This window comes from Adiantum capillus-veneris, chromosome 5, assembly GCF_014529385.1.
Source record: "Adiantum capillus-veneris isolate H3 chromosome 5, ASM1452938v2, whole genome shotgun sequence".
Taxonomy (NCBI): domain Eukaryota; kingdom Viridiplantae; phylum Streptophyta; class Polypodiopsida; order Polypodiales; family Pteridaceae; genus Adiantum; species Adiantum capillus-veneris.
This window is the reverse complement of record NC_140935.1, coordinates 96,511,711-96,524,691: the sequence shown is the minus strand read 5'-3', so window position 1 is coordinate 96,524,691 and position 12,981 is coordinate 96,511,711. Positions and strand designations below refer to the sequence as shown.

The 12,981-nt window shown below is 45.5% G+C and overlaps 1 pseudogene; it reads left to right on the top strand.

The window, feature by feature from the left end:
* Window positions 1-7,903: 7,903 nt before the first annotated feature.
* On the top strand, window positions 7,904-12,616 carry LOC147457777 (16 kDa phloem protein 2-like; annotated as a pseudogene).
* Window positions 12,617-12,981: the final 365 nt, after the last annotated feature.

Genomic DNA, 12,981 nt, shown 5'->3' with positions numbered 1-12,981 from the left:
GAGCAATGAGATAGAGCAGTTTGAGGCCGGATGTTCGATCCAACCACGGTGGCTTTGAAGTTGTTTTTCTGTTTTGGCGGCTCCCGCACAAGGCCATTGAAGACCCGGAATGTGGATCAAGTTTGTGGTGTTGAAGCCCAAGGTATGAAGCTTTGCTCGGGCTTGGTAGAGTGATCATCCGATCATCGAGTAGAGAGTGGCATCAAAGCCAGGCCAAAGGAAAAAAATGTGTTTCAATTGAATTTTTTTTGAGGACTTTTGAAGCTCCAAGGAAGTCACTCCACGTGGAGTTGCCACATGGCAGGCAGGGATGTCCCACATGCGGTGCCGAAACTGCAGGGCTTGGGCTATTTGAGCAGGGCCGTGAGGCCCCCATAGTGTCACAAGGGAGAGAGAGGCTCCTTGGTAGCTCGTGGCCATGGCGTCCGCGCATGGCGCTATTGTGGTGGCTCTGTAGGTGGCGGGTGGCAGTTTGCGGCGGTTTTGGGCACCTCCGCCCGCACGAGGAGGATGATGACGTGGAAGGGGAAGTTCCCGCGGCCGTTGGGCCCCTGAGCTTTTGAAGTAGAGAGGGAGGGCAATAGCGACATCGCTATTGCCTCCCCCCCTCAGGTAAGAGAGCAGTCCCGCGGGGGCAAAGCATAGAGGGCCAGTTGAGGCCGGGTAAAGATAAGGTAAAGGCCAAGTGGACCCAAACCAAGTGGCCGCACAAAGAAGGGCATGGGTGTCCGGGCCAAGAAAATGCAAAGGTAAAAAGGACCAGATAAAGGGGAGAATCAAAGGTGGGCAAGGGCAAAGGGGAAGACCAAAGACGCATGGCAAATCAAAGGGTGCAAAGCAAAGCCAAGTGCAAGGTCAAAAGAGGACAAAGAGGAGTCGGATAGAGGAAGGGGTGAGTCAAAGTCAAAAATGGACCAGTGTAAGGTTGAGGCCAATAAGGGTAAAAATGAAAAGATAAAAATAAAAAAATAAAAAGCCTAGGGGGCAATAGCGACATCGCTAATGCCCCCCCCCCCCAAAGTGCAAAGAGTGAAGAAGAGAGAGATAGAGCAAAGCGGTGCCCTCTTTCCCAAAAGATACCAATTCACGATGCCAGGTGGACCTATTAAATTGTAAATTCCCAAATTAAAGCCACCCCCTATAAAAGTAAAAAATTAATCAAATTGGTGGCTTTTTTCTTGGCCTTTTGAGGTGCCGTTTGAAGCCTGCAAAGTGGAGTTCTCTAGCAAGCTAGCCCCTTTGTAACTTTTCCTTGATAATGGCCATGGTGATGGCATTGCAAGCCGATGTATGTGTTTTCTGAAGTGCAATCAAGCCATAGTTGCCTCCCGTGCTATTGTTTCCCCTTCCCCCCTTCTCTTTCTCCTGCTTTCATGTCCCTCCTCAGTGCCGGCTGTGTGGAAGTGTGTGCCCTCCTGGACCGATGGTGTTTTGAGTGAGAGATTGAGATTGAGTGGTTGTGTGCGTGTGTAATGGTGGAGACAGGCAGTGGTAGTAGGTGTACCTAGTGTGGTGGGTTTGTAGAGTGTGTGAGTAGTGGAAATCAACCAGGCGGTGGTCTGCCAGTGTGAGTTGTGTGTTTGAAGGTGTTTTCCGAGAGGATAGGGGTGCTGTGAATACCCTGAGCTATAGAGAGGCCCTTTTGTTTGTGCTGGGCGTGCTCCCCCATTCCCCCTCTCCATCTTCTGGTGCCCCCACTGAGGAGCACACTGATTGCTCCCAGTTGATCGAAAAGAAGCGGTTTTTCGCGTTGGAATTTATGGCAGGTAGAAGCTATGGACCAATTTTGATAGGAGAAGAGAGCCCTGAAGAGTGGATGCCAGATTTCGAGCTGTATATGCTATCTTTGCGTATGCGGAACGAGGATAGCAAAATACAGACTTTTCCTTTGGTGATGCATGGTAGAGCTAAAGCATGGTACGATGCATTGGAAGGTGAGCCGAAGCAATCATGGCCGGCTCTACGGGCGAGGTTTCTTCACGAATTTCGCAAGGAGACTTCCCCAGTCGAAATGGATGCAAAACTAAAGGCGCTTAAACAAGATGTAAGTGAAGAGTTCAATTTGTTTTTGGGTCATTTTGAAGAGTGTTGGGCAGAGTTAGCGGCAACCATGCAATTGGCTAATGGAGACTATTTCAAGCTCGAAAAATTCATGGCGTGCTTGCACCCCAAAGTGAGAGAAAAAGTTGATTTCAAGAGCCTAGAGAATTATAATGGTGCAGTAGCCATTGCACGGTCGAAGAGCAGAAAGATAAAGGAGAAGATAGAGCAGGGCGTGTCAGGCTACGAGACGATGGCCCAAGTTAAACCGCAGAGTCCGAGAGAGGCTGGACATGAAGAAAGTCAGGGAATTCGAGGTGTAGCTGTTGTGCCGCAAAATTGGGTGCGCACAGTGCAAGATTTATCCAAGCAGATGCAGGAGTTGCGGCTCAGTGTCATGGATAGTGGATAGCCAAGAGGAGCAAGGGGCAGGGCACGGCCACTGCCTGGTAGGTGTTACAATTGTGGAGAAGAAGGGCATTATGCACCTGATTGTCGTCAACCGCAAAGAGAAAGAGGAGGTATGTACCCGCTGTTTGGTAGAGGTCGAGGTCAAGGGCAATACAATGGTCCAAGAGAGCAAGTGGTGGAGAATCCTGTGCAGCCAGCTCCGCAAAACGGAGGTGAAGTTCCAAGAGTAAACATCATAGGGGTGGACAAGCAGGATGTCGAAGTTTTGGCCAATAAGAGGGCAAGAGTTGAGAGGGAGACAGAGGTAGAGCGGGAAACTAGAGCTCGCAAGGGCAAAGAGAAGGTGTATGAAGGCAGAGAGCAGCCTGAGCCTAGCAAGAGAAGGAGGCGTCGCAAGATCAAGCAAGCGGATTTCTAGCTAGGACGTGGCTATCCCGAGTACAATCTGGTAAGTGACGTTCAAAATCAAAAGGCAAATATTACGTTTGGCCAGTTGTTAGCTTTAAATCCAAAATTAAGAAGGCAGTGGTCCACAAGTGTTAGCACCAGGCTGCCAAGAGCTAAGGGAAATGTCCAAGCAGTGCAAAACATGGCTTTGAGGGTAGGTAGCCCCACCGATGTTCTTCCGTTGGTAGATGCGATCATAGAGAAGAGGATGCAGGTACAAGCCTACATAGATGGTGGAGCACAGGTTTGTGTCATGACAGAAGCAGCCATGAAATAGACAGGAGTCAAGGCAGTAGTCAGATCAAATGTGCGCATGAGGATGGCCAACCATACTAAAGCCAGGTGTCTGGGTGTGGCACAGGATGTGAAGGTCAAGGTGATGGGCATAGAGTGCCTAATTGACTTCTTTGTGATTAAAGCAGGGGATAATGCTTACCCTATCATTTTGGGTCGGCCATGGCTTTTGGCAATAGGTGCAAAGCAATATTGGGAGAGCAAAGTGTTCACTTTGCCTGACAAAGAGAGAGGCAGACAAATTGTGCTTGATTTGAAGACCAAGGAGAGCAGTTCTCGTCCTATGGCAGTTAAAGATGAGGGCGATACGATGAGCTATGAGTATGAGACCGAGACGAGCTATGATGAAGGCTATACTAGCACAGAGGAAGAGGAGAGCGAGGATGACATGTTGAAGATAGATGCAGACTTGTTCAGAGTCACCATAGACGACTCTCCACCTAAAGAAGAAGGTATGCAGCCTCAAGCTCATGATTTAAGCATAGAGGAGGTTTCAAGCATGATAAGTGAAGACTTAACCAAAGGGGAAAAGGAAGGATATGTTCAACTGTGTGAGTCCTATCCAAATCTGTTTGCGACGGAGTACAAGCATTTGCGAGGTGTAAAAGGGGTGGAGCACAAAATTGTTCTTAAGGAGGGACATAAGCCTAAAGCATAGAAGCTGAGAAGGCTAGGAGAAATTCAAAAGGAATCCCTTTGGCAGGAGATCAATAAGCTATTGGATGCACGCATCATATATCCTGTGAAGGAGTCAGAGTGGGTCTCGCCAGTGGTCATAACCCCTAAGAAGAATGGGAAATGGAGAGTGTGTGTCGACTACAAGCCATTGAATGTCGCAACCAAAAGGAATCACTATCCCTTGCCGTTTCAGGATGAAATCCTAAACCAGGTGGCTGGGCATGAGAGGTATTCGATTATGGATGGCTTTTTGGGGTATTTTCAAATAGGGATTGCACTTGAAGACCAGTTGAAGACCACATTCATATCGCCATGGGGTTGCTTCGCTTACCGCCGGATGCCATTTGGATTGGTGAATGCATATGCCACGTTCCAAGGTTGGATGAACAGGGTATTTGGTCCATACTTGGGCCGTTTTATTAGGGTCTTCATGGATGATATCGGCTGCTACAGTTCAAGGTTGGAGCACCTATCGAAGCTCCACTTATGCTTTCAAAGGCTTGATGAAGAAGGAGGTCAGCTGAACTCCAAGAAGTGCAAGCTAGCACAGCCTCGAGCACAGTTGTTAGGTCATGTGGTGTCGCAAAACGGTATAGAGGCGGATCCCGAGAAGGTGAAGGCGTTGGTGTTGATGGAGCCACCATTAGATGCTCAAGGTTTGGCTTCATTTGTTCATAAGTTGAAGTATTTGTCACGTTTATTTTGGATGCTGTCATAATATGTGCATCCTCTTCAAAAGAGGGCTCAACAAGTGCATGGCTATGAGTGGGATGAGGAAGCTCAGGAGGCTTTTGATAGGGTTAAAGATATTTTGTGTCAGTTGCTAGCGGTGTGCCCTCCCAATCGAGAGGACGAATTCTATGTGTCTATGACAGTGGGCGCAGTTGCTATTGGAGTGGTTCTATTGCAAAAGGTACGGAGAAGCTACAAGCCGATATACTTCGAGAGCAGGGTGATTAGCCCAAGAGAGGCTACCTACAACGAGTCGGAGCAGTGGGTGATGGCTCTAGTCTTCGCTTGTAGGAAGTTCAAAGTCTGGGTGATGGCTCTAGTCTTCGCTTGTAGGAAGTTCAAAGTCTGGGTGATGGCTCTAGTCTTCGCTTGTAGGAAGTTCAAAGTCCATTTGCGTAAGTTTTTTGTGTTGACGGCTAATAATCTATTTCCAGAGGTGGTGCTACATTTGAGGCCAGGAAGGAGGATTATGAAGTGGGTGTTGGAGCTATAGGAGTTCGAGTTCGAGTTCAAGGTGGATCACACGAGTCGGTCTCACCTAGCAGAAATTCTTGTCAGCAAGGCCATCGATTTGCTGGCATATCCAAGGGTGGTACGAGATGAAGCCAAGGAGGAACCCGACTTGGAGAATGCTTTTACTATGTGGTTCAATGGAGCGTATCGAAGGGTAGTGCAGAAAGCAGGAGGAGGTGTGGAGGATGTCCACACCAATAATGAGGCGGAGTATCTCACTCTGTATTTAGGTTTGAAGCAGTGCATAGAGTTCGGCATTTCAAGGTTGGTGGTGAAGGGAGATGCATTGCTAGTGATCAAGCAACTATTAGGCCAATGGTAGGTAAAGCGCGATTCTTTAAAGCATTGGTTCTTTTCCATCAAGAAGATGCTGAAGTCTTTTGAAGAAGTCCAATTCAAGCACGTGAGGAGAGAGCAGAATCAAGAGGCGGATCAACTAGCTAGCAGCAAAGTACAGGTACATGTTGCATGTCTATATGTGGCCCAACCACTTATGCAGGTAGAGAGACTCTTAAGGAGATTGAAGGCTTTTTGAGTACAGGGCAATGTTCAGAGGGTTTGTCCAAGCTACAAAAGAGAAGAGTGGTGCAAAAGGCCCGCAAATTCACATTGGTAGGTGAAGATCTCATGAACTACGGGCGTGACGGAGTGCTTAGAAGGGTGTTGTACAAAGAAGAGATAGGGATGGTGCTGGAGCAATGCCATGAAGAGAGCGGACATCAAGGCAAAGATCAGGTTCTCTTTCGAGTGCTTAGAGAAGGCTTTTGGTGGCCTTCCATTGTGAAGGACGTGCATTACTTATGCAAGACGTGCCACGAGTGTCAGACTATAGGTGAAAGACGATTGGTAGCAGAGTCACAAGGCACCATCATTGCACAAAGCGCCTTTGAGAAGTGGGGTCTTGATGCTATAGGCCCTCTCCAAAAGTCTACAAGTGGTAAGAAGTACGTGCTGGTAGCCATTGACTACCTTACAAGGTGGGTCGAGGCCAAAGCAGTGAAGGCAGTCAATGCTACAGTGTGGTGGCTTAGTTTGTGTTTGATAATATATGTTGCCGTTTTGGTGTTCCATGGGTGTTAGTTTTTGATAGGGGTCAGGGGTTTAGAAGCAAGCTCATGAGCGCATTAGTGGAAAAGTTAAAGATTCATCACAGGTTTTCCTCACCCTATCACCCCCAATGCAATGGCCTAGTCGAGAGTGCTAATGGTAAAATTGTCAAGATGTTAACGAAGTATGTGTATAAGCAGGAAGCTGAGTGGGAAGCAAATCTAGAGAAGTGTCTGTGGGCGTATAGAACGTCCTATAAAGTGGCTACAAACTTCACCCCATTCGAGCTTGTCTATGGTAAGGAGGCTGTATTGCCAGTGCATGCACAGTTAGGTGCTTTAACACTAGGTTGGTAACCTAACAGGACATAAAAGTGTCCTTTCAGGGTTTTGAAAAAAACCTCCAAAACCATAGTAGCTCCACTCATTTTGTAAAATCCTTTGATGAGGTTATAGTTCAAGGCCTACTAAACATGGAAAAAATAAGAAAGTTGTAAAATTTCTCATCTTTTGGTCACACCAAGCCTCCAAAGTTGATGGACCATTACATTTTCATCAAAACAGTCATTTCTTACGTTTTGTTGCATAAAAATAAGATTAGGGATTTTTGTAGGACTTGAGATAAATTCCCTAGTTAACTTCAATGGGTTGGTGATCTGAACATATGATTGCTTCTCACTCACTATTTTTTGTTTTTCCAAAAGAAATAGGTACAAAAAAGTTGATTTTTTACCATTCTGCAAACCTATCATCAAAGTTTCTATAACCACGCTCAATACAAATAATATATGCATGTTTTCTTAGTTCCCTATTGTCCTTTAGGTTCATAAGGAGCCATGGAGCATGTCAAAAGAATAATACATCTCTTACCAAGGGGAATCTTGGGGACAAAGATGAAGTGCTAAATACAGCACACATGAAAAAACTGGCTTCAACATTATGAGTTGTAGAATCCCATAGAAACTATTCAATATCTAGCCAAATTTGATCCTTATGACTAGATATGGTTACTACCTACAAAATGCATGTAGTTGTCACAAGAAACTAACAATATTGAAAAAGCTATACTTGATATACTAGAATGTTCCGTTTTCTTCTATAATTGAAAAAATCAACCATTGTTGTCTACTATGCAAAATAGGGTATTAGGTGCCCCAAAACTCAAGGAATATTAGCTTTATGTTACAATATGCGACATAGAAAATCAAAACTGCATTTGGATATCATGAAAGCCACCAAAAAAATCATAGAAGAGCTAAAATTGGCTAAAAATTAGGATTTGACAATTTTTATAATTTGGTCATAAGTTACAACTTTAACATTTATTTCTCCCTAGAAGCATCAAGACATGTTGAGGACTACTAAAGATAGTTCTGTAGCATTATAGACCTCACAAACATCAATTCTAGAGTGGTATAGTTGCAAAAATTTGAAAAAAGCCAAAAACAGGACACGTTTTTTCACACAGTTTAGGTTGTGAAATGTTGTGCAAGGACAAGGTTAAAGACGGAATTGATATTCCAAAAAAATGTCGAGTTTTTTTCAGCTCATGAGACAACTTTCTAGACAGATAGCACCTCAAAATCTAATTTGAAACTCTTGACATAATTCAAGGAAAATGGTCACTTAACAGGACATAAAAGTGTCCCATTACCAACCTAGTGTTAAAGGGTATGTGGCGTGTCAATGCCACTCAACAAGGACTTTTACAGGATTGGATAGCCAGCTTGGAAGCTTTGCAGATGGACAGAGAGGCTGCGGCAGACTATTATGTGAAGCAAAGGGAGAAGCGGGTTGCCAAGTTCACTCAGAATCTGTCGGACAAGAAGATAGAAGAAGGAGACCTGGTCATGAAGTATGAAAGTTATCTGGATTTCACATTCCAGAAGAAGTTCAAGAAGAAGTGGACAAGTCCATATAAAGTGAAGAAGGCCTTTCCGAATGGGACGTATCAAGTGGTAAGGGCAAATGGCAAGCTTCTTAGAAACAGGGTAAATGGTGTGTGGCTCAAATTGTACTTCGAGAGGGATTTAGTGCCTGAAGTGCAGTAGATTATAGTCAAGGGGGGTGGGCAACCCACCTAGAGCATGCAGTGTGCGAGAGAAGGAAGATGAGGTTTTTGTACATAGCCTGTACATAAAGTTATGGTTTTGCGAGTTCTTCTAATCATCAGTTTGGTGTGCCAGTTTTAAAGTTTTTACATATGCTTTTGGTCGAACATAAATGTTCGACGAGGGGGCTGAGCAATGATGGTACAGCTAAAGGTGGTCGAAGCTATCAAGTGGTCTATGCCGGGCAAAGGGTGTAGTCGAGTGCAGTGCAGAAGGCTAGGGCAGGTGCCAAGGCCCTTGACAGCCAAAGGATAGCGGGAAAGTATGCCTCATGCGGTTTTTTAGGCCAAAAGTGCTACGGAATGGTCCAGATGGGGTGGTAGATGAAGATGTCCAAAGTGCCAAGTCAAAGCTCTAGAATGTATAGTACAGCGTGATCTAGAAGCTGGTCCAGACGGCTCGTCAAACGGAGCCCCGGTGCTCAAGATATTGCAGTTTAAAGAAAGGGTGTGTAACAGATCCCCGACGGAGAGGGCAGCTGGGGACAGGTGGCTCGGGCTGATGTCAATGTATACATGTGTAGTGCTCGAGTTATGGAGCATTCCTGTCTTCTCGGATCGTGAATAGGAGCTCTGGGTACGAAGTTATGGTCAGTTGAAAGTTTCACGGGGGCCAGTTCTGGAAGGTTTTGGCCGCATCGGCCGGCGGGCCATCTGGCATTTTCTAGAGCTCGCCAAAGCTTGCAAGTGCAGAGTACAATATGGGAAGCTAGCCGGAAGTGACACCGCTCCAATCGGAGCTCCGAGCACCGAGATAGAGCAGTATGAGGCCGGATGTTCGATCCAACCACGGTGGCTTCGAAGTTTTTTTTCTGATTTGGAGGCTCCCGCACAAGGCCATTGAAGACCCGGAATGTGGATCAAGTTGGTGGTGTTGAAGCCCAAGATATGAAGCTTTGGCCGGCGGGCTTGGCAAAGTGATCATCCAATCATCGAGTAGAGAGTGGCATCAAAGCCAGACCAAAGGAAAAAAAAAGTGTTTCAATTGAGTTTTTTTTGAGGACTTTTGAAGCTCGAAGGAAGTCACTCCATGTGGAGCCGTGGAAGGCAGGGATGTCCCACATGCGGTGCCAAAACTGCAGGGCTTGGGCTATTTGAGCAGGGTCGTGAGGCCCCCATAGTGTCACAAGGGAGAGAGAGGCTCCTTGGGAGCTCGTGGCCATGGCGTCCACGCATGGCGCTGTTGTGGTGGCTCTGTAGGTGGCGGGTGGCAGTTTGCGGCGGTTTTGGGCGCCTCCGCCCGCACAAGGAGGATGATGACATGGCAGGGGCAGTTCCGGCGGCCGTTGGGCCCCTGAGCTTTTGAAGTAGAGAGGGAGGGCAATAGCGACATCGCTATTGCCTCCCCCCCTCAGGTAAGAGAGCAGTCCCGCGGGGGCAAAGCATAGAGGGCCAGTTGAGGCCGGGTAAAGATAAGGGCAAGGCCAAGTGGGCCCAAACAATGTGCCCGGACAAAGAAAAGCATGGGCGTCTGGGCCAAGCAAATGCAAAGGTAAAAAGGACCAGATAAAGGGGAGAATAAAAGGTGGGCAAGGGCAAAGGGGAAGACCAAAGACGCATGGCAAATCAAAGGGTGCAAAGCAAAGCCAAGTGCAAGGTCAAAAGAGGACAAAGAGGAGTCGGATAGAGGAAGGGGTGAGTCAAAGTCAAAAATGGAGCAGTGTAAGGTTGAGGCCAGTAAGGGTAAAAATGAAAAGATAAAAATAAAAAAATAAAAAGCCTAGGGGGCAATAGCGACATCGCTAATGCCCCCCCCCCCCCAAGTGCAAAGAGTGAAGAAGAGAGAGATAGAGCAAAGCGGTGCCCTCTTTCCCAAAAGATACCAATTCACGATGCCAAGTGGACCTATTAAATTGTAAATTCCCAAATTAAAGCCACCCCCTATAAAAGTAAAAAGTTAATCAAATTGGTGGCTTTTTTCTTGGCCTTTTGAGGTGCCGTTTGAAGCCTGCAAAGTGGAGTTCTCTAGCAAGCTAGCCCCTTTGTAACTTTTCCTTGACAATGGCCATGGTGATGGCATTGCAAGCCGATGTATGTGTTTTCTGAAGTGCAATCAAGCCATAGTTGCCTCCCGTGCTGTTGTTTCCCCTTCCCCCCTTCTCTTTCTCCTGCTTTCATGTCCCTCCTCGGTGCCCGCTGTGTGGAAATGTGTGCCCTCCCGGACCGATGGTGTTTTGAGTGAGAGAGTGAGATTGAGTGGTTGTGTGCACGTGTAAGGGTGGAGAAAGGCAGTGGTAGTAGGTGTACCTAGTGTGGTGGGTTTGTAGAGTGTGCGAGCAGTGGAAATCGAGCAGGCGGTGGTCTGCTAGTGTGAGTTGTGTGTTTGAAGGTGTTTTTCGAGAGGATAGGGGTGCTGTGAATACCCTGAGCTATAGAGAGGCCCTTTTGTTTGTGCTGGGCGTGTTCCCCCATTCCCCCTCTTCAACGTCCGCGAGCCTGTGCCGGTGCTCTAGCTTATATAGGCGATGATTAGGCCAAGATCTCGGCTCACTTGGCCACTTGGACGCTAAATGCGATGGGTTTGAAAGTGCTATTAAATGTATTAGTTGCCGCGAGCTGTACTATGGGAAGAGCGTTGGCAGCACCTCCCCTCACCATCACCACCACCAATTCCTCTAGCTCTTAAGCATCAGCTTGCTCCATGCAAGTTCAAAGTCCAAAATCCTAATGGAAAGTTCGTTGGAGATCGGTCTGAAGTTCTTCCCTAAGGTTTGGCAAAGCTTTCGTTACTATTACTGACTATCCTTTAAATACAAGTAGTAGAAGTAGGGGCTTTGCCACAAGCATGTGGGTACTTTGCAGGTTCGTCATGGAGTGTTGGAGATCCATTTGATAGAAGCCCATGGTCTCATAGATTCAGATAGTTTTGGTTAGTGGTGTGTTTTGTCAACGTGGAAGATGCCATGTATGGGGCTTAGAATTACTCCTAATCGAGCATTTTTCATTCTGTAGCTGGAAAATCGGACCCTTATGCTATCATCTATTGCCATAAGGAGCATCAAAAGAGCCGTGTCATTGAAGGTATGGATGTCACCTTCTTACTACCAACTTTACAGAAATGATCTAGCATATGTTATCTTCACTTTTGAGTTCTGCAAATGGGTTTCAATTATCGAGGCCAAAGCATGAATTTTATTGTTTGATTACCATTAATCTTTATTCTGTCTCAATTTATAGAGGCAAAATCTTGACGTTGAGCTCTGCAAATGGGTTTCAATTGTAGAGGCTAAAGCATGAATGTTATGTGATCAACATTGACCTTCATTCTGTTTTTCTTGTACAGAGGCAAAAGCATGGATGGTATTGATCAATTAAAAGTTGGCATTTTTTTGGTTTTCTTGAATAGGTAAGCAAGGAGAAACTGTGTGGGATGATACTTTCTCTTTCCAAGTGGACAACCATGTGACCGATGCCTTAATCGAGATCTTTGACAAGGATGATTTTCAGGCTGATGATCCTCTTGGCACTATTGTGTAAGTAGACAAGATGAAAAGACTTTTAAGTGGGATCCATTGGATTTGTATGGAGATGGGGGGTGGGATGAATGTAAGTTATGCACTTCGAATGCATGGTGTCTTTATGTGGATGCTTTCGTAATCCTGAGTGTTGCTGGTTTGTATCGCTTTGTGGGAGAGAGGTTATGACTACATGTTTTTATTAATCCCAATTCCGGGGGTTTCACCAGTAATAATGATGGGATGTCACCTGCACCAATGAAAGGTTTTTTTTTAAAAACCCCTAAATGCAGAACCATTCTTTGTAAAATGCACCTTTCCTCCTTTGTATAACCCAAAGGTATCTAGTATATATCAAGAGCTTGGGTAGCCAAGGGCTACCTAAAAAATGGTAGGGTGGAGAATCGTAGGCTTACCCACCTGTGGTCTCACATGCATTTTTGCAGTCTTTACCATCTATTGTTATGTGAGTGGACACATTAGCACGTTGGCCTCTATGAGTGCACACATTAGCACGTTGTCCTGTGTGAGTGCACACATCAGCACGTTGTCCATGCATTAGTGTGCACATGCCTGTGCATCCTTTACCATCTATTGCTCTGAATGTGCATACATTAGTACTTATTCCACACATTTGTGTGTGGGCAACTTGTGTATGTAATGAAGTATGAATATTGAAACTGCCCTGAAGTCACTGGATATGGTGTAATTTTGCAGAATTCCATTGCATAAAGTATTTGTAAGTGGGCATTTACCTCCTTGAAAGTACAAGGTTCTAGGTTCCAAGGGACAACCACAAGGCGAAGTGAGCGTGGCACTCAAGTTCTCGCCCACGGTATTTCACAGGCTTTAAAAAAATCGAACTCCTTTTTTTGTAGAAAAGCGTGTGAAACTAGCTCTTGTACTATGTGTGAAGACTTGGTAGCCTAGCTTCTAATAGAAGGCATGATGATTGTACGATTTGAAAAGATTGGCTATTTTTCTTTAAAGGATATAGAAGTAGCCAATGATAAAGACGGATAGTTGTATGATGGACTTTGTAAGAATTTTTGAAAGACATCTATATGAAAATGATCATTTTTAGTTTTCTATTTAATCTTTATCTCTTTTAGTCAAAAAGTATGTGCTAATCTGTATATGATCTGTTAAATTGATTATTCATGTGAATTATTATAATACAACTACATACATAGCATTTTGTGGCTACAACCATGTAGGAGACAGAAGAATTTCTTACTACATGGTTAGTTAAAAC